Below are 26881 nucleotides of genomic sequence, written 5' to 3' on the forward strand. Positions count from 1 at the left end.
AAACAACTGCCCGCTTTAAGACTTGATTTACCAGAAAAACGGAACACCCACCAAGCTATTGTCCTAAAAATAGTAGGAAAATACAGGAAACCGATCTTCTTCACAACCGCATATGTACCTCCCACTGAGGATCGACCAATATATCTTTTTTATTATATTCTACACTTGGACCAGCAATCATCACAGGATGATTAATGCCAGATCCACTGTTCTTAGCGACAAAACCAACAACAAATACGGCTATCTTCTCATTGCAGCTCAAAACGACAATCTGATCCACCCATAAAGTAATTCACCTACTTTCATCAATCACACTGGAACCGCCATAATTGATCACATTATTTGGAGACTGTTACTGCGGTGAAATGGAAATAGGTGATAGCATCTCCAGCGACCATCTCCCAATCATTACCCACGTCAAAAATGACAACCATAACAGGAACGCTTCCCAAATACCTTAATACAGAAAACTTTACTACAAAATTTTTATGCAAAAAGCCCAACACGACAGCCATTAATGCTACACAAGGCCCTGACAACTATAACGAGCCAATCTTCCAAACTACCAATCTCCTACCAGTAACAGTGCACCAAAGAAAACTATCATTGACATAGGGACAGGCTTCCTACGCCTATTCTTAACCTAATGAACGGAAAAAGAAAATTATATTGACAAGTTCGACAACCCAATGAAACAGCTAAAACGGGATGGAACCGTCTTAACAATTAAATTAGTTCAGAAATTCGGCACCTCAGAGCAAATAGATGAGAAACGTGAGTCACAGGGATTAGACCCACCTAATTCCACTTTATCTTCGCATAAATTCAAGAGAATTGTGGGCAAAACCGTCACCGAAGAACAGGTTTTACAAATGGATGTTCACATAATGGCGGAAGTAAGGGAGACAGCTGAAATACTCCGAGATTTACTCGAAAATTTACACGATCTTCTACAGGATCCCGAATTTCACAACTATTAGGAAATTATTACTAGGGAACTTCTTTCAGTTCTATACAAAAATAACTGAATATGAGATAGTCTCTGTCATACTATGCGGCAAAAATACAGCTGTTGGAAATGGCGGCATTTTATCATTTCATCTCAAACTACTTCTACAAAACTTTGTACCATCCCAATGGAAACATGCGCATATTGAAATGATTCCGAAACCTGTAAAACCAAAAAAACAACCCTAACTCATGGAGACCTATTACATTACTTCTAATAATTATCAAAACCTTTGATGCAATAATTAACAACAGACTACAGCAGACTGCGAAAGACTACAGCATTATACCATATGTACAATGTGGTTTCAGAAACAGTAACAGTGCCGTTGTTACATTATTAAAATTAAGTAGGAAGATAGCAGAAGCCTCCAGCTTTACAGTCGCTGCCCTCTTTCTGGAGACAGAACGCACCTTCGATGAGATATGGCATGCGGGACTTCTTCATAAAATGCTGAAACAGTATAATTAGTAGCTAATCTCATTGGAGATAGAAAAGCACAAGTACGAGTTGGGGAGCAAAAATCATCCCACTTCACACCCAAAGTGGAAGTCTCTCAGGTTGCCGTCATCTCCACGGAGCTGCTTACGATGTATACAGCGGATATCCCAAGACCCCATGGCGGAATGGAAACATAGCTGTAAAGGCGGATGTCACCATTTACTAATGTCATGCAATGCAGTCAATGATCAAGCCAACAGCTACGTTAGCAAATTTGAATCCAGTAAATCGCGAACGCAGGAACAGTATGTGGAACAGGGATCTGGCTAGTCCCACATACTGTTCCTGCGTTGTTGTTCGGCTCATAGAATCCCCCCAAATGGCCTTACCAACAAATTAACCATCTCTGGCTGCCACCCCTCCTTCCACCTGATCAGATTCTGCCAATTCTTAGCCCTCACCAACATAGTCCTGCAAAACCATATCGCCGGCCGATGTGGCCGAGCGGTTCTATGCGCTTCAGTCCGGAACCGCGGTGCTGCTCCGGTCGCAGGTTCAAATCCTGCCTCGGGCTTGGATGTGTGTGATGTCCTTAGGTTAGTTAGGATTAAGTAGTTCTAAGTCTAGGGGACTGATGACCTCAAATGTTAAGTCCCAAAGTGCTTAGAGCCATTTGAACCGTATGAAAACTATATCAATGGAGCCCAAACCTCCTTGCAGTACCTTCTGTCCACCCGCAAAATTCTCCTGCCATGCAATCCCATATTCCTGGAACCCATAACAGATGCTGAAACTCTTGCCCTGCAGGAACTTGAGCAACATTCATAACGCCACCTCAAAAAGCTCTCCATCCTGCTCACTTCCTACTCCCGCCTTGAAGTACCGCTGTCCACCATCTCTACAACGTCCGCAGCTCGTGGTCGTGCGGTAGCGTTCACGCTTCCCACTACCTTGTTCCCGGGTTCGATTCCCGGCGGGGTCAGGGATTTTCTCTGCCTCGTGATGACTGGGTGTTGTGTGATGTCCTTAGGTTAGTTAAGTTTAAGTAGTTGTAAGCTCTAGGGGACTGATGACCACAGATGTTAAGTCCCATACTGCTCAGAGCCATTTGAACCATTTTTTGCGGTATACGTACAAGTATCGTCGTTAGGTGGAGTACAAAAGGCGGTTTAAATGTAACGTCGATATTCATTTTTTACAGAAAATTGTTGTTTTGGGCATTTTGTTTAATTTAATGTATGTTACGTTGATTTCGGATGAAGGTAAGCGTTTTTAATTTATTTAAAATAATTTGCTGCACATCTAATTTCTACAGGTTGCATTAGTAACTGTTCAGTTATGAAAAGATATCTCCAATAAACGGTGGTTTATGTTGATTTATAGTGAACATTCAGCTGCATAGATTGGCTATATTGGTTGCTGCGGTATCACTTCCTATTTGTAGTACAGTGCATGGTATCATCGGCATTACCTAATTCGTTGTGTATATTTGGACTTGTTCCTCATTCAGTTGTGTTCCTCTCTTTAATATGACTCCACCAAATGAAATATTGAAGAAGAAAAAAAAAGAGGGAAGCAGATTCTACACAACATTTTCTTTTGAAAGTTTACATCCATAGAATGAGGCCAGGGCAAGCAACACTTAACGAAGTTCCTCATCACCAAGTGCTTCCAAGAACCACCTTGTAAACAGTAATGAAGTGTATACTGAAACCAATGCCAGTGATTTCAGTCTCATACTACGTTTAAGTGTACTAAAAACAATATTCTGTCAAACTGATTGCTGTAATTTGTGTGGTGGAGACACAGAAATTTCTGGAAATGTCTTCAAAATAAACGGTTTAATTATTAGTTTGGGAGTCTTTTGTTCAATCTGTGTGAGTAAGAAAAAATTTTGGGCATTTGAAAAATGTAAAAACAAAAACCTTTTTCAGGCTAAGTAGAAATTGCTATGGGCTGAGATACATCGGTTAAGGCACCTCTATAAATATTTCAAGATACGTAGGTGCTTTAGGGAAAATAGTGTAAGTAACTGAAGAATAATCAATGAAATCTGCAATATTGGAAGCAGTTAAAGAAAATGATGGTAACGACATTTACATGGCATTTGACGGATCATAGCAAAATAGGGTCATCAGTCTAAAAATTCTTGTGCAGGTTGCATAAGTGTTGACACCGAGAAGGTGCTTGATGTGGGAGTATTGTCGAAACATTGATAATGAAGCACAAAAGTGGGTACCAATCATGAAAGAAACAATTACGTGAACACAACTGCTAGAAAACATGTGAGGGATCCGGTGGAGAAATGGAAAGTGCCTCAGCTGTAAACATCCATGGTGACTCCAGTTGATTCAAATCAATAACTGACAGCAGGCCCTATTATGAACCAACACTACAAAAGTTATAATGTGTCCGTTATGTGCAGAAACGAATGGGTACCCGACTGCGTAAAATCAAACATAACTTTTCTAGCAAAAACCTGAAGATCGCAAGGCTATTAGAGAAAGTTTGACTGACAAAACAATCAATCAGCTAAGTGAATACAATAGCCATACCATTAGAAAGAATATAGACTACATGGAAGGGATGAGAAAATCTGTATGGGCAACGCTTTTCCAAAAGACTTCATGTGATGAGAAGGTACTACACAACTTGCGTTCAGTTTATTTGTATAAATACAGCAAAGCTGAGATTGAGGGAACCGACTATATCCATAGAAACATCGTCCCTGAAGCTGTTGTAGCAGTAATAAAGCCAGTATATAGATATCTGACATATCCAGCCCTTCTTATGAAACACCTCATAGGGAAAAAAGTAAATGAGTCTTTCAATAATTTTGTATGGACCAGGATGCCCAAAGACGTTTTTTTGGGCTTAAAAACACTGAATATTAGGGTCAACGAGACTGCGATCTCCTTCAGTGGTGGAAATGCAGGCTGAATTAAGGCTCTGAGATAATTTGGAATTAAGTCTGGCCATAATACAGAAACAATCCTAAAAGAACTCGATACACAGCGAATCTCCAAGGCTGAAATTATGATCAAAAATACTACAGAAGCTGCAAGATCCCTCAGGCTTAGGCTTTCTCTTCATTCAGTAGTGAGTCTTCTTTACTTCAACTGCGATTTGTAAAAAGCTACTTTTTGCCGATGTTTCCCATTATATCAGAAAATGCTTAAGCTAACGCTCTGAAATTTGCACATCTTTTTACAGCAGTTTAATGTTTATGTGGATCTACAGTGGCAGAGACAGCACTCATATGTTGATCATAAAAACAATTTTTTAAAACTATATAAGCTTTTAAGACAATCATTAAAAATTCATATCTTGATCCCTATCGAAGTTATATACTTGATAGTATACGATATGACTCTTTATCTCGTCAAAATTATGCTTCATTATCTTGGATAGTTCCTGAGAAAACGGGATATAAACATCTTAAATTTAATTTTATCAGGATAGGACATTCAAAAAATGGCTCTGAGCACTATGGGACTTAACAGCTGTGGTCATCAGTCCCCTAGAACTTATAACTACTTAAACCTAACTAACCTAAGGACATCACACACATCCATGCCCGAGGCAGGATTCGAACCTGCGACCGTATCAGTCTCACGGTTCCGAACTGCGCGCCTAGAACCGCGAGACCACCGCTGCCGGCGATAGGACATTGATACTCCCCTTGTACGACTTTAGAAGGACACAGGATGACTTAGAATTTCTACTTGGTGTGTTGAATGGCAGCTTAAAATGTAGAAAAATGTAAGTTAACGTGTATGAACAGGGAAAATTTTCGAACACATTATTAGTGATGTACTACATAAGCACATCGATTAAATATCCAGGCGTAACGTTGAAAAATGATATGAAATGGAACGAGCACGTAAGGACGGTATTTGGGAAGGCGAATGATCGACTACGGTTTACTGCAAGAATTTTAGGAAAGAGTGGTTCACCTGTAAAGGAGACCGCATGTAGGACACTGTTGCGACGTATTCTTGAGTGCTGCTCTAGGTTTTGGAATCCGTATCAGGCCGTATTAAAGGAAGAGATTGAGGCATTGTAGAGGCAAGCTGCTTCGTTTATTACCGGTAGGTTCGAACAACAGGTAAGTGTTACGGAGAGGCTTCGGGAACTAAAATTGGAATACCTGGAGGAAAGGCCACCTTTTTTTCGAGGTTTTTAGAAAACCGGCATTTGAAGCTAATTGATCTACTGCCGCCAACATACATTGCGCTTAAAAATCACGAAGATAAGATCCGAGAAATTAGTGCTCATACAAGGGCAAGCAGAGAGTCGTTTTTCCCTCGCTCTCTCTGCGAGTGGAACAGGGGAGGGAATGAGTAGTAGTGGTACATGGTACACTCCGCCATGCACCATACGATGACGTGCGGATATGTACGTGTAAGCAGATATAGATGTAGAGGCTAAAGTTTCTTCTCGTTGTAATCGCGTTTGGAACTCTGGAAGGAGGACTGCTTCAAAGCTTCTGTGCACGGCATAATTTGCCCAATATTTCCTTCGCGGTTTTCACAGAAATGATGCTTAGGGGTATGAAGTACATTTCTAGGTTCTTTACTTATACCATTTCTTGAAATTTTTTAAGCAGTCTTTCGCCGTCAAGTTGCAATCTGCTTTCAAGCGTCCGTCCATTCACGTTTCGCAGTATTTCCGTAATGCTCTCCAGTGAGTCAAAAAAACCTGTGATCATTCGTATCACCCTTCCTTGTATCCGTTCAATATCCTGTGTTGGTCTTATTTGCTATGGTTCCCCTACATTTGAGAAATATTCCAAAATGTTTCATAAGCGGTCTCCCTTGTAGACTGACTGCGTTTTTCCAGTATTCTGCCGCTTCTCTACCTACGTGCGACTGCTACGGTCGCAGGTTCGAATCCTGCCTCGGGCATGGATTTGTGTGATGTCCTTAGGTTAGTTAGGTTTAAGTAGTTCTAAGTTCTAGGGGACCACAGAAGTTGAGTCCCATAGTGCTCAGAGCCATTTGAACCAATCTCTACCTAAGTTGTATGAATTGTTGTACCCATGTGTTTGTATGAAGTGACTTATTGCAGTTGAGACAGTAATATTGCAGATATAGGACACTTTTGCGGTTTATTAATATCAAATTTTATATTTCTGTACATTGCACGTAAGTTTCCAATGCTTGCTCGACTTTGAAATCTTATCGACATCTGTTTTTCAACTGGTAATTCATGACAAATAAATGAATCATCTACAAGAAGTCTGATGTTATTATTAACGTCTTGAGGTAGGTCACCAGTGTCCGATCCGAGCTATAAGGGTTTCCTCACAGTTCTTTGGACGTACCTGAAGTTACTTCCCTATCTGTCGATGGGTCCCTATCCAAGATACATTGGTGTTCACAAAATGAACTGCTACAGTACAGTACAGAAATTAATTGAAAAAAATATATATTACGCCATGAGACGGATAAGAAATGACGCTTTTATTCCAAGACAAATAGACCGGTCACTGCGACTCATGATGGTCCACTGGAAATTACAAAATACTGAACACGATTCGTAATATTGTGTGTGATCAGGAAGAACGGCAGTGCGTGCCCTGAAACGTGCTCCCATGTGGGCCGCAAGGTTGATGAGAAGTTCTTGTGGTAGGGCTTTCCATTCCTCCACCAGTGCAGTTAACAACTGCTGGATGGCCGTTGGTCCAAGCGGACGTGCTGCAGTTCGTCTGCCCAGAGCATCCTAAACGTGCCCAATGGGATGTAAGTCAGAGGAAGGGACAGATCATTCCATTCACTAACTACATCTACATCTACATCCACCATGCGCTGCGTGGCGGAGGATACCACGTACCACAACTAGCATCTTCTATCCCTGTTCCACTCCCAAACAGAACGAGGGAAAAATGACTGCCTATATGCCTCTGTACGAGCCCTAATCTCTCTTATCTTATCTTTGTGGTCTTTCCGCGAAATATAAGTTGGCGGCAGTAAAATTGTATTGCAGTCAGACTCAAATGTTGGTTCTCTAAATTTCCTCAGTAGCCATTCACGAAAAGAACGCCTCCTTCCTTCCAGAGACTCCCACCCGAGTTCCTGAAGCATTTCCGTAACACTCGCGTGATGATCAAACCTACCAGTAACAAAGCTAGCATCCCGTCTCTGAATTGTTTCTATGTCCTCCCTCAATCCGACCTGATAGGGATCCCAAACGCTCGAGCAGTACTCAAGAATAGATCGTATTAGTGGTTTATAAGCGGTCTCCTTTACAGATGAACCAAATCTTCCCAAAATTCTACCAATGAACTGAAGACGACTATCCGCCTTCCCCACGACTGCCTTTACATGCTTGTCCCACTTCATATCACTCTGCAATGTTGCGCCCAAATATTTAATCGACGTGACGGTGTCAAGCGCTACACTAATAATGGAGTATTCAAACATTACGGGATTCTTTTTCCTATTCGTATGCATTAATTTACATTTATCTATATTTAGAATTAGCTGACATTCTTTACACCAATCACAAATCCTGTCTAAGTCATCTTGTATCCTGCTATAGTCACTCAACGACACCTTTCCGTACACCACAGCGTCATCAGCAAACAGCCGCACATTGCTATCCACCCTATCCAAAAGATCATTTATGTAGATAGAAAACAACAGCGGACCTACCACACTTCCCTGGGGCACTCCAGATGATACCCTCACCTCACCTTCTGCCCTTCTTATATGCGCTTTTTTCCAGTCGCTCGGGATTTTACGTGCAAGAGCATCCCCATCTGCGCTGTTCGATACGATGGCGCACTACCATCCATAAAAATGAAGCCAGACCCGAATTCCCCGCTGAAAAGAAGCACGTGGGGAGGGAGAACAGTGTCACGATAACATTGATCTGTGAGTCTACCGTTTTCAAACATTCTGAGGTCAGTACGCCCATGCAACGTTATGCCTCCCCACCGCAAACACCTGTACCACCAAAACGATCAGGTCTTCCTGGGTGATTTACGTTTTCCCACCCGTCACCACATGAGGCTACGTCCAGCATTGTCGAACATGAACGCACTTACGCGTCACTGTTGTAAGTTTCGCGTAACTTGTTCATTTCATACTCACATTTAACAAGTCCATTTTCTTGTTTTTGTAAATCTGTGGATGTGTTTTTGTTTTTATTTTTTCATTTTTAGAACTGATGATTCCTGCTAAGCCGGAATTGGGTATCAGTTTTAATGAAATAGTATTTGGCCAAGAGATAGGAAATAATGACTCCCAACCACACAGGGAACTGCGACAATGCAAGAGTTGAAAATTTGTGGCAGACCTTCACCTAAACACGGATATTCCGCTTCTCTAGAATGGATGCCTTAACAGCCTTGGCCATGCGGACAAGCTTTGAGTGGGGCCGTTGCTGTCCAGTGTAGCGATTGGAAGTTCCGAATCTGGGTCTGAAGTAGGGCTGAGGCTGTTAACGCATAGCACCAAGTTTCGACTCCTGGTGAGGCACAAATTTTCAACTGCCGCTGTTGCATTTCTGCAATGCCCTGTGCGATTAGAAGTCATTGCTTACTTCCTTTCTGTTTCCCCATCCCATTGCCTTTCCATTCCTTTCACCCTAGTTATTCATGTTAACAGTTGCTTCACTGAGTGGTGTTTGTTCCGTCGGACATGTCTGAGAGAACCGACAAATATCTAAAATAAATATCTAAACAATGATACGCCTGAGTAAGAAATGATTAGCACTTCAGCTCAACCTAACAAGTTAAGTAGGAGTAAAGTCATCTACAGCATGTGTTTAAGGAAACATTGCACAATCAGTTTATCATTCAAAAATAGTGTTTCAGCGTTTGTTATTCATGGGAAGACTATGGTACACATTGTGTAACACCTACCAGCATATATCGGTATTCGATAAAGGCAAGATCGCAGCCTATCGAGGCTTTGCTTTATCGTTCCGTGATACTGCCGCTCGTATTGGTCGTGATCTCACGAATGGCATGAGAACACCTACGGGTTCAAGACGGCCAAACCGTCCGTCAAGTAAGAATTCAACGGACCCACGCGACTAGCGCTCGACAGGACAGACGTACTGTCCGCTCGAACTTGCAGGATGGTACAAGCAAGTCACGTGCCTTCAATCAAAAAATGGCCTAGTTTACAAGACAAGTATCCAATCCGGAAAGTACAATGATGGCTTTAGCACCACACACCGCCAGAACGGCGACTACTTTTCATCTGCTCCAAACATACTCAGTTGGGGAGAGAGCCAGCGATCTTGCTGACCAAGGTAGGGCTTATCAAGCACGAAGTCAGGCGGTACAAACTCTCGCCATTTGCAAGTATTCGTTATCTTGTTGAAATACAAGATAATGACAGACTGCGGCAAAATGGGGGCCGTATGGCGGACGACAGGCTGCATGCACTGGAGTAGGATTGTCTTCATTGATGAGTCTCGCTTCAAATTCAGCCTCGGTGACCAGCAAAGACATGTCTGGAGATGCTGTAGACAGCGGCGGGGCACCAACCTGTTGTCCGCCGTACTGCTCGGCAATCAGAAGTCACGGCCTGCGCTGCAGTTCTTTTCGTAGCAGGACCCTTTTGTTTGTCATCGGCGGCCCCTTAGAGTACAGTGATACGTCGAAGATATTTTACGCCCTTCGTGGTATGCCATCCTAGGCATACATTTCAGCAAGATAATTCCTGTCTGCACACGGCGAGAATTTCTATTGCTTTTCTTCGTGCTTGACAAACCTTACCTTGATCAGCAAGGTCACCGGATCTCTCCCCAACCATTTACGGGTGTTGACGCTCTAGCGCTCCAGCTGGACAGACTTTGGCACGACGTCCCTCAGGTGGACGTCCAACAATTCTATCAATCAGTTCCAAGAGGAATAAAGGCCAAAGGTTGACCAATGCGTTATTGACTTGTTCCATTTGTGAAGCTCTTTCTCTTGATTGAACCGTTCAATTTTTCTGAAATTATAGTCATTTGTTTATCTGTTCACGCACATCACATCTACTTATTGCCGTTCCATTCGGATAATTCTTTGCTAAATGCAATTTTGTCATATGATGAGATGGTTGGATACCGATGCTGTTGTTTGAAGACAAATTTTGATGGTGTTGAGACAGCAACCAGCCACAAATTTATTTTCAGTTCCTTAATCCAAAGGGTACCGTTACGGGTTTCGAATCGTTATGATTGATCTTCAGATGGTTTTCATGCTTTCATTACATGGCGTGCGTTTTTCACGACAATTACTCTGTAAAAAACGCACCACATCTAATGAAAGCACGAAAACCATCTGAAGATGAATCATAACGATTCGAAACCAGTAACGGTACCATTTGAATAAAGGAACTGGAAATAAATTTGTGGCTGGTTGCTGTCTCAACACCATCAAAATTCTTTGCTTTTCTAAAGCCTAGGAAGACATGGACACAACCATAACTTCCGCTTTGCTGAGCAGCTACAACGCAACTATTTGAACGTTTCGGCTGGCAAAAGCTGCAAACATGACTTCATTTTCACGAAAACTACCGACTTGTGCCGATACGTGTCGAGTAGAACTACGGAGCAACGTGTCATTGCTGCGGAGACAGAAGGTAGCATCCGTTGATTACATTAAATCTTACGATTTTATTGTTTGTATTATGAGAAATTATGTGTTAAACACTTGCATTTCAGAACAGTTTTATCATAAGTTTTCAAAATTCGAAAGTTGTGGCTTTTTCTGCTGGGGTGGGGGGTTGCATGGTTCAAGAACTGCTTACCGTCACCTAAAATTTTAGAAATTAAGCCCTGCTTCGACCCAATACCGATCGCTTTAGAATCATTGTTGTTGTTACAGACGGCAACGCTGCGTTTTAAATTTCGTACCTCCACCCCACGAGATCTCCAACACATTTTGTTTTCCTACTATACTTTGTCATTTGCTATGCTAATAGGTGTTGCAGTTTTAATAACGAGCAGTGTATTTCCTGTGCTATATTTATTTTCTGCTTTCATTTGTCTTGATCCTGTTGACCATCATTCCTAACTTTTCCACTGTTTTTATTATTGGCTCCGACAGTCACTGCACATCATTCTTCACATTCTGCTGTGACTCACCAGCTGTATATTTAACAGCTTTCACTCCCTGTCTTACTTTTACTCTGTCTTTGCCGTTGTTGTCTTCGAGCGTAACGTCCACGCAATAACAGTAAGCTGTTCCGCGGACCTGTATGCTGAACTATGGGCTCCGCAGTTTACAGCGCCGGAGCACCTCTGGCAGCGACGCTGCCTAGACGCGCGCGTCTAGCTCTGGAGAACAGCTCAGCCTTGACGAGCAGCCAGCTCGAGGGCCCTTCCTGCCGAAGGGCTCGCAAGTTGCGACGGGCCCTTACCTATGGGCCTAGCGGCGCTCGATACGCGGAGGCCGTGCTGCAGCCAACGTCTGCCGCCGAGAGGAAGAGTGGTGGGGGTCCGGCACCTGGAGAGCTCTCGTTACTGTCTCCTCGCAGGGGGGGATCTCCACCTGTCTGCCAGATGCTGCTTACAATCACTCAGCAGGTGGAGGGCGCATTTTAAAACGAAACTCGAAGCTGCGTAACATTTATTTGGATGGTGAGCATCGCTGTTTTAAGGAGGATTAATGTGGTATTTGCTCACGTACTTACAGTCGATAACACGCACTTGACCCGTGACTAGAATTTTCCATGAATGCAGAAACCGCTGATATAACTGCAGTAATCTTTACTTTCCCTTCACTGATCCGCAATAATAATCCACAATAATATTTAATCCATTGCTGAAAGACTCTGCCAGTATAATGAATTTCCTCTACTGGATTTACAGTGATCAAAACTGCTTTAAATAACCTCTCTGACGTTTCCCCACGTTATTTTTTGTTATGAAGAGTGGGGCAGAGAGTTGTACCAACAGGCTAGTGTACCTAGGAAATCATGATGTATTTTTGGCAGCACTTCCGTCTGGTGACTGATTTTAGAATCACATGAAGGAATTCGCACTAGATATCAACATGCTTATGTTCTGCCATTGTCTACATTTCTTTCGACATTAGGGTGTGTTTTGTGCAGCATTTGTAAATATTTAGCATTCTACACATTGAACATTCCGTCTTCAGGCCACAAGTGGCCCATCGGGACCATCCGACCGTCTTGTCATCCTCAGATGAGGATGCAGTTAGGAGTGGCGGCTCGTCAGCACACCGTTCTCCCGGTCCTTTGATGGTTCTCTTTGGCAGGAGCCGCTACTATTCGGTCGAGTAGCTGATCAATTGCCATCAAGAGGCTGAGTGCACCCCGAAAAATGGGAACAGCTCATGGCGGCCCAGATGGTCACCCATCCACAGCACTTAACTTTTCAGTGATCTGATGGGAACCAGTGCATAAACTGCGGTAGGCCGTTGACCTACACATTTACGTGCTGTATAATACATTAAAGCTATATATATATATATATATCGTCAATTCTCCAGTCACAGAATTTTATGGTGAGTAAAATGATGTATATTTTTACAACTAATCCTGCAACACGTGGACAGCCAAGCTGTACTGTGGCGGTCATACACCATCGTGTACCTAGAAACAGGAGAACATTATTTACCATGCAGCACGTCATACATGCAAATGAAGTGAGTTTCATTAATGTCTCAGCAATTTTATCTGTCTTGAAAATGGAAATTTGTATTGGTTTCCAGTAACCTCTATTTTAAAATGTATTTAACTTACAACTGATTTTTGGTAATATTCCAGCCGAATCTGATTTCATTTACTGATACTTGTGTGTAGTACAGTAATGATGTAACTGATAGACAATTAAATACAGTAGTGCCGGGATTTTTTCGATTACAGTGCTTTCAAATTTCGATAGCATATTTGTTCCTAAGTTACTGTGCCCATTTAATTTTGATTAAAATATGGGACATTAAGATATATTAGAAAAATGCAGAAAGTGTCATCACTTTTGTCTCTAAGCTGGTCGGAGTTTGTGTTCCATGAAATGAACAGCATAGAGACAGAAGTGATGACAGTTTCTGCAGGATCTGACCATCATTTTGCAGGACAATGTTCAAGCACCTACAGTGCAAGCTGTTATTGATTTGCTTGACTGATGGGGCTGATAAGTGCTATACCACCTACTGCACTCCCCTGACTTAAGCCCTCGTGAGTTCAACTCGATTTCTAAACTGAAGGAAACACTTCAAGTCATTCGCTTCAGAACTTCTACAAATTCGAGTGCCAATAGACCGCGCCGTTCCAACTGTCAACACAACTGGCACTGCTAAGAGTATCCTACGACTCCCGCATAACTGACAACGAGTTATACACAATGCTGGTGACTACTTTGAAGGTCAGTAAAACTTTGAAACTCGTATTTATTTTGTACGAGCTGTAAATAAATAGTTGCCCCTATTGAAGTTCCAACCGTCGTACTAAACTTCTATTAAGGACCTTATCAGAAGCAAAAGTCTGAAAAGTGTACCAAGGAGCAACTCTCAACCCCTACATGAAAATATCTGTCATTGTCCCGAAAAACAGGCAGAATGCGGCGCTGCAGTCGGCAACTCCTATGTAAGGTAAGTGTTTGGCTCAGTCGTTAGACCGGTGTCGGCTGATACAATGGCAGGTTATCAAGATTTATGTGAGTTTGAACGTGGTGTTATAGCCGGTGCAAGATCGATGGTTGACAGCATCTCCGAGGTAGCGATGAAGTGGAGACTTTCCATTACGAATATTTCATGAGCGTACCGTAAATACTGCGAATCTGGTAAAACATCAAATCTGCGACATCGCTGCGGCCGGAAAAAGATCCTCCTAGAACGGGAGCAACGACGACTGAAGAGAATCGCTCAACGTGACAGAAGTGCATCCCTTCCGCAAATTGCTGCAGAGTTCTGTCCTGGGCCATGAACAATCATTCAACGAAACATCATCGATATGGGCCTTCGAAGCCGAAGGCCCACTACTGTATCCTTGATGGATGCACGACTGGGCCCATCAACACCAACATTGGACTGTTAGTGACTGGAATCATGTTGCCTGGTCGGACGAGTCTCGTTTCAAATTGTATCGAGCGGACGGATGTGTACTGGTATGGAGACAACCTCATAAATCCATGGAACCTGCATGTCAGCATGGGACTGTTCAAGCTGGTGGAGGCTCTGTAATTTTATGAGGCATGTACAGTTGGACTGATATGGGATCCCTGATATGTCTAGATACGACTCTGACAGGTGTCACGTACGTAAGCATCCTGTCTGATCAGCTGCATCCATTCATGTCCATTGTGCATCCCAAAGAACTTGGGCGATTCCAGCAGGACAATGCGACATCCCATACGTTCATAATTTCTACAGTACAGAGTGGCTCCAGAAACACTCTTCTGAGTTTTAACACCTCCGCTGACCATAAAACTATCCAGTCATGAACATTATTGAGCATATCTGGGACGCCTCGCAAAGTGCTGTTTAGAAGAGATCTTTGGCTATGTGTGTGTGTGTGTGTGTGTGATTCACGCTCATCTAAAATTTGCATCGCATATACTGCAGAAATGGAAATTGCTACTCACACGCTGTTTTCACATAACGGATTGGTAGTCAGGGACTCCTATTGTTAGCCAGTGAACAGATTGTAATAATAGAAAGTGTATTTTTTGTGCCAGCATGCACTGTTTTCAATGTAACAATGCCTACTGACATTACCAGACCAATAGTAGGGTACATTAGAATGTCAGTAGTGTTTGTTGTAGGAGTCTAGTGCGAGTCGTTTATGAGAAAATTTCCCACACTGACACTTGCACTACGCCTCTAGCAACACACTGAGGAACAACACAAGTGCATACGCTATGTAGTTATCAGTAACTAGACAACTGCTCATCAAAAGCTGTGTCAAAATAACCACTAGGAGTGGCAATACATGTTTCCACTCTGGTAAGGAACATCCACTGCACATGTGCTAACATTGCAGCAGAGATATTCCTGAATGATTAAAGTACTCAGTAGTAAAGCCGCTTTATAAAAAGGGAGAAAGGGATAATGTAGATAATTTTAGACCTACTTCTATGCTATCACTGTTTGCTAAACTTACTGAAAAGGCTGTGTATATAAGAATAATTGATCATTTCATATCACACGATTTGCTCTCAAATGTACAGTTCGGCTTTAGAAGTCGTTCAACAACTGAAAATGCTATATTCTCTTTTCTCTGTGAGGTACTGGATGGGTTAAACAAAAGGTTTCCAACGCTAGGCGTATCTTTTGATTTAACTAAGGCATTTTACTGTGTTGATCTCAAAATATTGCTCCAGAAGTTAGACATTACCCGGAATACGGGGAGTAGCTCACAATTAGTTCAACTCCTACTTCAGCAACAGACAGCAGAAGGTCATTATTCGCAATGTTGAGAATGGCTGTGATGTGGGGTATGAGTGGGGTACAGTCAAGTGGGGAGGGGGGGGGGTGCCCCAGGGATCAGTGTTGGGGCCAATCCTGTTCCTTATTTATATAAATGATATACCCTTTAGTATTACGAATAACTCTAAAATATTTCTGTTTGCTGATGACACTAGCATGGTAGTAAAGGATGTTGTATGAAACATTGGCTCAGTTTCAAACAGTGCAGTTCATGACCTAAGTTCATTGGTTGTAGAAAATGAACTAATGCTAAACCACAGTGAGACCCAGCTTTTATAGTTCCTAACACACATTTCAGCAAAACCTGACGTCTTAATTTCATAGAATGGACATATAATTAGTGAAACTGCACAGTTCAAATTTCTAGGTGTTCAGATACATAGTAAACTATTCTTGAAAAGCCCACGTTCAGGATCTTGTTCAAAGACTTAATGCTGCAATTTTTACTATTAGAACGTTATCTGAAGTGAGTGGTCGTTCGACACGAAAATTAATCTACTTTGCTTATTTTCATTCTCTTATGTCGTATATTTTGGGGTAACCCTTTCCATTCTAAAAGGGTTTTTTTGGCTCAGAAACGGGAGGCTCGGGCAATAAGTGATTTAAGTTCACGAGTCTGGGTATTTTGACATTGGTCTCTTAATATATATATTCCCTGCTGTCATTTCGTATTTTCAGTAATAGCTTATTCCCAAGAATTAGCAACTTTCACTCGGTTAATACTCGGCAGAAATCAAACCTGTATTTGGATCGGACTTTCTTAACTCTTGTGCAGAAAGGTGTGCAGTATGCTGCTATATCCATTTTCAATGAGCTACCACTAGAATTCAAAAATTTTAGCAGTAATCCATGTGCTTTCAAATTGAAACTAAAGAGTTTCCTCGTGGGTCACTCCTTCTATTCTGTCTATTGTTGATTGCGTTAACTTATGGACTGACTTTTTTCGAGTTCATAAACATTTTATTTCTATCTTTTATTGCTTTTATGTTGTAATTTTGTGTACTGACATGTTCCATGAATTTGGAGATTTGCTCCTCAATTTGGCCATACGGAAATGGACGTGTAAGTAAATAAAAAATAAGTAATATATCATTATATATCATCGGCTGTAGTTGGTATGTCTTTGTAGACAGCGTATTTCAGCTTTCCCCAGGGAAAAAAGTCCACACGTGTCAAAACCGGGAAACGGGTCAATCAAGGTACAGGTCCTCTGCGTCCAATTTAACGATTTCGAAACAATTCGTAAAGACATGCTGTAATACTTTGTACACTGTCGGCTGGACAGCCATCATCTTTATACCACAGGTTCCTCGTAGTCTGCACGGGAACGTCTTGTAGCATCCGTGGAAGATGGTCTGTTAGGAGGCTGCAATACTTATGTGCATTCAGTGTTCCATGTATGAAACAGGGGCCTATAAGCTGATGGCTCACTATTCCACACCACACGTTTAAATCCACGATGGTGACGTTCTACCTGACGAAGCCAACGAGCATTATCAGCAGATCAACACTGGATGTTTCGGCCATGACTGATAAATGTAGCTTCATCACTAAACAAGATAGATGATACATTTGGAATATCCTGTTTCAATACCTAAGTTCAGAAGTTAACATGATTCTCACAATCTTTTCCATGCAGCTCTTAATGGAGATAAATGTGATAGGGATACAATCTACGTTGATGGGGAATGTGTAGAACACTTGTCTGACTCATGGCATTTCATTGTGCTATTCTGCAAGAGCTAAGGTGCAGATCAACTGCAACAGCGGTAGGATCATTAATAGTTTCTCCATCTCCTGTCATTAATCGTTTCCTTATGTTAACTTATCTAGGTGTTACACTACCACCAGGGTTATAGGTAACTGCCGAGATGTTTGATGTGTATTATGATATCCAGCCACATACACCGCACAAGAAGGAATTGCGTTTTTGCATACGTGCCCGCAGGTACAGCAACAACCAGGTACCCTTCAGAGGGTTGGGTTGTTTCTGGGAAGAGACCAGACAGCGAGCTCATCGCTCTCATCGGATTAGGGAAGGACGGGGAAAGAAGTCGGCCGTTCCCTTTCAAAGGAACCATCCCGGCATTTGCCTACAGCGACTTAAGGATATCACGGAAAACCTAAATCCGGACGGCTAGACGAAAGATCGAACCATCGTCCTCTCGAAGGCGAGTCTAGTGTGCCACCTAGCTCGGTACTTCAAACGGGTGCGTCATTCCTTACGCCGGAGGAAGAGAGGTGCAGTGTCATGAATGGACGCCACGTTCAACACCTCCAAACACGTGTGCATTTCCGGACTCATGTTTATAGAGCTTATCTCAGAAAGAATGCATTTCTAGACCCATGTTTACTGGACTTACTTTTCATGTTACTATGAAGTATTCGACACTTTTTTCAACAAAGCGCGATTGCCATAATAACTTCAGTGCGAATGCACAACAGGGTCGGCGCCTGTTGCAAGAACACAGGACCCGCCTAAAGGAGTAGACACTGATCGCTACTTGTGAGCGACAGTTTGAGAATTTGGGTCGCATGGAAAGTGTGTACAGGTGGCCCAAAAACAGCTCGCATTAAGCGGGAGATCAAAGTCCCCATCCGGCTGACATGTTCGACTTTCATCAGCGAATTATGTTTCCTTCGATACAAGAATTACATGTTAACGCTATCTGACTGCGGTTGTGTAAATACGTTGGGAAGTAGTAGATGCTTTCATTGCGCTACGGGAAGAAATGGGGGTAGGAATGAATATTTGAATGAATTTAAGATCACGATTACTTAACGAACTTTTGTAACATGATTTGTGAATGTATAGTTGATCTCCCTTATAGGCAGACGAAAATCAGTGAGAGTGTGGAAACCTAATATCTGTCCACCCAAGAGAATGAAATTTAACAGTCACGTAGAATGTAATCTGGAAAGAGCATTCAGTCTCCACATCTCTCCAGCAGTACTTACGTTACGACCTGTACAGGCATGAAAAAAATTCAAAGTAATTCTACCGAACACATTTTGGTTTCACTTTGACTAACAATTCTGCTGAATGATTCACAGTAACCTTCGAGTTTAAACCAATTACAGCACTAAAAATGAATTTAGAAGCACGTGTGCAGACCACATATGGTAATAATTTCTTAAATGAATGGGAAATGGAAATAAATCATACATGTTTTAGAGGAATACATTATTATCAATAGTTCAAAGGCAGCAGCTTTACCCATGTGCTATGATGGGGAGCGTGGTATAAAAATTCATTGTATGTGAAGCACTGAATAAAAGAATAGCTCGATACACACTGGCAGATACCGAGCACACCTAAATCAGTGGGAATATAATGAAATCGGCACGCTAGCCACGTGGAATTACAAGTTAAATACTGATACTGTACTACTAGCATGGAACACGGTCAATCTCTTTGAACAACGAAAGTTAAGACTGAATGTGAATGAAGTTATATCCATAGGCACGAGAAAGCTGCAAACTAAATATTACACGAAGCTGAAATTGCAGGCGTCGTCTTCACCATAATTCTTGCACCTCCTCGCACGAAAATGGCCACCAGAAAGCAACATCAGTTCAGATACCCCGTGTCCATAAGCAAACTGCGATACCAGTTGTCCGTAGCAATCGGAAGCAGAAATCAGGAGGCTAACCCATAATACATCACGAATAAGGGTGCTTTCCCTGCCGTTGAACAGGGCTCGCTAATATACAATTCGGCTCGCGTAGCTTCTGATTGGTCCATTCAAAATGCCTCCGAAGTATTCCCTAGTAGACATAACTTCACCAGTCAAAGATTGTAGTACGTTAAGTAATCGATAGCATGGGTGTGGTACGGCTTTGCAACAGATTTGCGACTTAGAACTCGCCTAAACATTGATCTAACTTAAATTGCCAGATTCTTGTATCAACGAAGAAAAAAGGGCCAGAAGTTTAGCGGGATGCAATAAGTGACACTTGATATGACATAGGCCACCGCAGCGCAGACATCCAGAGGAAATACACTATGTGATCAAAAATCTCCGGACACCTGGCTGAAAATGACTTACAAGTTCGTGGCGCCCTCTATCGGTAATATTGGAATTCAATATGGTGTTGGACTACCCTTAGCCTTCATGACAGCTTCCTGTCTCGCAGTCATACGTTTAATCAGGTCCTAGAAGGTTTCTTGGGGAATGGCAGCCCATTCTTCACGGAGTGCTGCACTGAGGAGAGGTATCGATGTCGGTCGGTAAGGCCTGGCGCGAAGTCGGCGTTCCAAAACATCCGAAAGGTGTTATATAGGATTCAGGTCTGGATTCTGTGCAGGAAGCTCCATTACAGGGATACACGACGTGCATTGTGAACAGGTGCTCGATCGTCTTGAAAGATGCAATCGCCATCCCCGAATTGCTCTTCAACAGTGGGAAGCACGTAGGTGCTTAAAAAATCAGTGTAGACCTACGCTGTGATAGTGCCACGCAATACACCAAGAGGTGCAAGCCCCCTCCAGGAAAAACACGATCACGCCATAACGCCACTGCCATCGAATTTTACTGTTGGCACTACACACGCCAGCAGATGACACTCGCTATACCTGCCATCGGATCGCCACGTTGTGTACCGTGATTCGTCACTCCACACAACGTTTTTCGACCGTTTAATTGTCCAACGTTTACGATTCTTACACGAAGCGAGGCATCATTTGGCATTTACTAGCGTGATGCATGGATTAGGAGCAGCCGCTCTACCATGAAATCCAAGTTTTCTCACCTCCCGCCTAACTGTCACAGTACTTGCAGTGGATCCTGATGCAGTTTGGAATTCCTGTTTGATGGTCTGGATAGATGTCTGCGGCGGTCTCTATCAGTCAACAGACGAGGTCGACCTGTACGCTTTTGTGCTGTATGTGTCCCTTCACGTTTCCACTTCACTATCACATCGGAAACAGTGAACCTAGGGAGGTTAAGGAGAATGGAAATCTCGCGTACAGGGGTATGGCACGAGTGAGACCAGTCACCGAAACACATTCGAATTCCGTGAGTTCCGCCCCATTCTGCTCTCTCAGGATGACTACTGAGGTGTACCTGTCAGTACTATAGTAATGAAATTTGTCTGAGTAACGTATTTACGTGATTAACAGTGCAAGATTACAGGTTAATGTAAGCGCGAGATAAGCCATTTGCAAATCTGAAATGCTGGTAGATTAATAACCAGTGTAACCGCCACAACGTTGAATGCAAACATGAAAACGTGCATGTATTGTTTTCTACAGGTGCCGAATGTCAGTTTGTGGGTTGCATTTGCATTTCTGCTGCACTTGGTCGGTCAATACAGGGACGGTTAATGTTGTTTCTGCATGAAAAAAGTGTTCAACTGAGTGTGAAATCTTATGGGACTTGTGCATGAGACTGGAGTTGTCGTCCGAGATATCCCATACTTGCTCGACTGTAGATAGAGCTGGTGATCGAACAGGCCAAGCCAACATGTTGACACTCTGTAGAGCATGTTGGTATGTCGGCGAGCGTTATCGCGTTGCAGAACACCCACTGGAATGCTGTTTATGAATGGCAGCGCAACAGATCTAATCTGCTGTTTGACGTACATATTTTCTGTCCGGGTGATTCGGATAACATCGAGAGTGCTCCTGCTGTTATACAAAATCACACTTTAGACCATAGCTCAAGGTGTAGGCCCTGTGAGTCTATAACGCGGACCAGTTAGGTGCAGGCCTTCAACTGGACTTTTTCTAACCAACACACGGCTATCACTGGCAGAAAACACAACAGGTCTCCACTCTGCTCTCCAGTGAACTATCGTTTGACACCACTGAAGTCTCAAACGGCAGTGGTTTGGTGTCAGTGGAATGCATTACACAGGGCGTCTGGCTCGGATCTGTTCTTGAAGTAACCGATTTGTAACAGTTCACTGTGTCTCTAAGGCGACAACTGCTGTTCAAATCACTGTTGCAGATGCAGTACGATGCGCCAAAGCCATACACCGAACACTATGGTCTTCCCTCTCAGTAATGCCACGTAGCTGTCCGGAGTGCTGTCATCTTGCCGTAGCACATTCTAGTGACCACCTCTGCGAGCAACCATGTACAGTAGCTACATTCCTGTCAGGTCTTTCTGCAGCATCGCGGAAGGAACATCCAGCCTCTCGCAGCCCTATTACACGACCCCGTTCAAACTCTGCGAGGTGTTGATAACGGCGTCTTTGTAGCGTTACAGGCATTCTCAACTAAAATCAACTCACCAAGTCCACTCAGAGGTGTAACTAACGCTCACGGTCGTTACAGCTCGTATCTAAAGAAAACCTGGTTCGCGTCCTCATAGTGGAGCTATTAGTGCTACTCCCATGCGACTCGTGTTGCGTTTTTTTCCCCGTCAGTGTATTTCACAGTCTACCACCTGTCGTCGAGCACTGCTAATATAAACCACACCTTGCAGCGGGACAGCAGGGACCGAAGACTAAATCGACAGAGTCCAGCAGAGTGAACCAATGGCCAGAGGCAGTAGCAGAGAGAAGACAGAAAGCGTAGCATGAGGTGACTGCCATACGAGAACATGCATCGTTCTGCTCTGTGGTCCAGTGTCGAAGGTAAACGCTACCAGTGGCCACGTGGCGAAGTTACCGCTGCTTGTGGTGGAGCTGCTACACCTGCGATGTCCACGGTCCCTGCCACTGACGCGTCTTCGTCCATCGATGGCAAAGGACGAGACTGCTATAACCCAACTGGGTAGAGTGTCACTACCATATCTTGAGCGCAAAGTGTCCTAAAGATGGCACATGCGTCGTTTCCATCTGCAAAGGGTAGAGACAGCAGTGAGTCCATCTTCCTCGTTTTCCTCCGAACCACGTGCACACTGGCGTCCAAAATTAAAGCAACAAAAGGAAATTTTACAAGGTCGAATTTATTTTGCCTCAAAACAGTCTAAACAGATGACAGTAAAGTGTGAACAATGTAAAGAATATATAATGCAAACGACTGCAACATGCATAACGGTAGACAGAAATGTTATTCGTTTTTTGCAACTTAACGAATTTGCTCACACATACCTACAACTGCTTAATGTGCTCACTATGGGGTGTGACCAGTTCTGGCAGCAGTACATGCCTGACAACGACGGGACATGCTGTGATTGATGTAATCAGTCTCACGTTGAGGCAGCAACGCCCATTCTTCCTGCAGAGCAGCTCACAAATCTTGGAGAGTGGTTGGAGTATGCTGAAGTGATGCACCCCGTCTCCCTAGTGCATCCCAGACATGCTCCAGGGGACTGCAATCGGGAGAGCGAGCAGACCACGCCATGCGTGCAATAGCTTCCGTTTCGAAGAAAACATCAACCATCCGTGCTACATCTACATCTACATACATACTCCGAATCCACTATACGGCGCGTGGCGGAGAGTACCTCGTACCACAACTAGCATCTCCTCTCCCTATTACACTCCAAAACAAGAACAATGGAAAAATAACTGCCTATATGCCTCTGTACGAGCCCTGATCTGTCTTATCTTGTCTTTGTGGTCTTTCCGCGAAATATAAGTTGGCGGCAGTCAAATTGTACTGCAGTCAGCCTCAAATGCTGGTTCTCTAAATTTCCTCAGTAGCGAGTCACGAAAAGAACGCCTCCTTTCCTCTAGAGGCTCGCACCCGAGTTCCTTAAGCATTTCCGTAACACTCGAGTGATGATCAAACCTACCAGTAACAAATCTAGCAGCCCGCCTCTGAATTGCTTCTATGTCCTCCCTCAATCCGACCTGATAGGGATCCCAAACGCTAGAGCAGTACTCAAGAATAGGTCGTATTAGTGTTTTATAAGCGGTATCCTTTACAGATGAGCCACATCTTCCCAAAATTCTACCAATGAACCGAAGACGACTATCCGCCTTCCTCACAACTGCCATTACATGCTTGTTGCACTTCATATCGCTCTGCAATGTTACGCCAAAATATTTAATCGACGTGACTGTGCCAACCACTGCACTACTAATGGAGTATTCAAACATTACGGGATTCTTTTTCTTATTCATCTGGATTAATTTACATTTATCTATATTTAAAGTTAGCTGCCATTCTTTACACAAATCACAAATCCCGTCCAAGTCATCTTGTTTCCTCCTATAATCACTCAACGACGACACCTTCCCGTACACCAAAGCATCATCAGCAAACAGCTGCACATTGCTATCCACCCTATCCAAAAGATCATTTATGTAGATAGAAAACAACAGCAGACCTACCACACTTCCCTGGGGCACTCCAGATGACACCCTCGCCTCCGATGAACACTCACCATAGAGGACAACTTACTGGGTTCTATGACGTCGAGCATTATCGTCTATCAGTACGACGTCTGCGCCCACAGCACCACGTAACAGCCACAATAAGGTCCCAAAGTCTCGTCACGACACATGACAGCAGCTAAACCTTGCTGATTCATCGGTACAATGTCATGAAGAGGGGTTCGAGTGATAAACATTACCACCATCCATTAGGGATCTTCCTCGATCTTTCCACAGTGTTCGGGTCCCGAAATCGTGTTCCGCGTTGCCTCTAGCTGCAAATCCATCGAGAATCACTCTCCAAACCAAATCGTGACTCATCTGTGAAAACAACATTGGGCCACTGTTCGACCTTCCAGATGGCACGTTGATCACTCTAGACGTTCCCCTCTGTGAAGCCGCATCAGAGGTAGACATACAGCATGTCTCTGACAATATAAAGGCCATTCTGCCGAAGCCTTCCGCACACCGTTTGCTTCGGTAAAACACGTCTAGTGGGCGCTGAGAGCTCACGTGCCATTTGCCGTGCAGTACTAAGGCGGTACTGTGTCCTTACAGCCAAATAATGGTCCTATCTTCTGAAGTAACAGGTGGTCGGTCCTGCCCTGGTCTTCGGAACACAGTTTCGGCCCCTATAAACCGTCGCCATATCCTATAAACAACAGAACGATTCACATTAAGTCATAGGGCCAAATCAATTTGCGACAGTCCTGGTTCCTTTATTTCTATGGCTCTCCACCGCAGAGAATCTGGTAAGCATCTTGTCGGTCCCATACTACACCGTTTGTGACTATGTACACTGTGACTGTGGGTGCGGAACTACCCGCAAAACACTTCCTCTTTCATAGCTGCCCTGGTGTCATCGTTGGCATGGTTGTCCGTTGACGGACATGTAGACCACGATTTTACTGACCTCTGGCTGACAGTTTGTATGATTATATCGTGAATTAGACGAGGGAATGGAAAACAGTGGTTTGTTGCTTTAATGTTGGACACCACTGTACACGTATGCCTGAGTTTACATGAACAGAATGGTTCAAATGGTTCTGAGCACTATGGAACTTAACAGCTGAGGTCATCAGTCCCCTAGGCATAGAACTACTAAGACCTAACTAACCTAAGGACATCACACACATCCATGCCCGAGGCAGGATTCGAACCTGTGACCGGTTCCGGAATGAAGCGCCTACAACCGCTCGGCCACATCGACCGGCTTACATTAACAGATGGCCCAAACCATTTTCGAGGTTGTTACAGCTAATCCATTGATATCTTAACCTTGTGGGGTTTCTCCCGTTTTTGTATCACGTAGCGCTTAATTCATTTTCAGTATAAAAGCAGTGAATATATCAACATCTCTCTTAAAGATTGGGTTGGAGCAGAAGTACGAGCATATGTTTAATGAACACAACAGATATACATGACAGACACTTCAGTCATCAGTAAAATATTCTCCTTCACTATTTACAACAGTCTGCCAACTCTGGGGCAACTTTCCGATTTCGCGACTGTAGAAATCACATAGTTTTAAACTAAGAACTCGTCGAGCTATCTTTCGAGCACATTTTCGTTCCGGAAGGGACGTTCCTTGGAGGTTGTACGATAGAGAGCGCAAAAGGTGAAAATCCGACTGGCACGTTCAGGTAAATAAGGTGGGTGCGAAATAATCCCTATCTTGTCAAGTGGGCGTTACTGTAGAGTAGAATCTCTTCAAGCAGTCTTCCTGGTCGTTGTTGTTGGACTGCGTCTGCAAGACGTCTCAATTGTTGACAATAAGTGTCAGCAGTGATGGTTACACCTCATGGAAGGAATTCGTAGTACACCACACCACCTCTGTTTCTCCAGGTGCATTACATTGCCTTTTGTGGACGCGTGCAGGTCTGTGTACGAGGTCTTTCTGCTTTTTTTTGGGCTTCATCTTATGTTATCATAAAGACACCATCTCTCGTCGCCAATAACGATACAGCATAGTAAAGGTCGGCGTTATTCACAAGCTAATTTAAGACGTGCAAACCGGGGTGCACATATAGCCGCCGCTGATTCTTTGTGATTTTGGCTTTGACCATTTTTTGAACCTTCTCGTTGCCTGCAAATGTCACACTGTGGTGGAATGATCACAGATGATCACGGCTGCCAGTTATCGAGTGCACTGATATGTATCATTGTGAATTAATGTGTTTAACCGGTCTTCACCAAGCCCAGAAATTCTTCCCGAACGAGGAGTCACTAATATCAAAACGAGCCTCCTAGCCGTGCTCTGCCCAGTAGCATCATCTTCACACACGGTTCAAATGTTTCTGGCTGCCTCCGCTACAGCCACCCCTCTACTGAACTGAAACAGAAGAAAATGTCGAAAATATTCCTATTTCCCCAATTGGCATTCAGTTAGTTAGTTAGTTAGTTGGTTGCGTGTTCCATTGATCAGTCGCACGGTACAGTAGCCGTTATTCCAATTTCTAACATCCACAGCTCCACTCACTATATCCAAATGACAAAACGAAAATATGCAAACTCACATAGCAACAGTGAGTTACAAATAGATATGACAATCGGTAAATAAACCAGTTGTTGTTGTGGTGGTCTTCAGTCCGAGACTGGTTTGATGCACCTCTCCATGCTACCCTATCCTGTGCAAGCTTCTTCATCTCCCAATACCTACGCTGCAATCTACGTCCTTCTGAATCTGCTTAGTGTAGTCATCTCTTGGTCTCCCTCTACGATTTTTACCCTCCACGCTGCCCTCCAATACTAAATTGGTGATCCCT

This window comes from Schistocerca gregaria, chromosome 5 (assembly GCF_023897955.1).
Source record: "Schistocerca gregaria isolate iqSchGreg1 chromosome 5, iqSchGreg1.2, whole genome shotgun sequence".
NCBI lineage: Eukaryota > Metazoa > Arthropoda > Insecta > Orthoptera > Acrididae > Schistocerca > Schistocerca gregaria.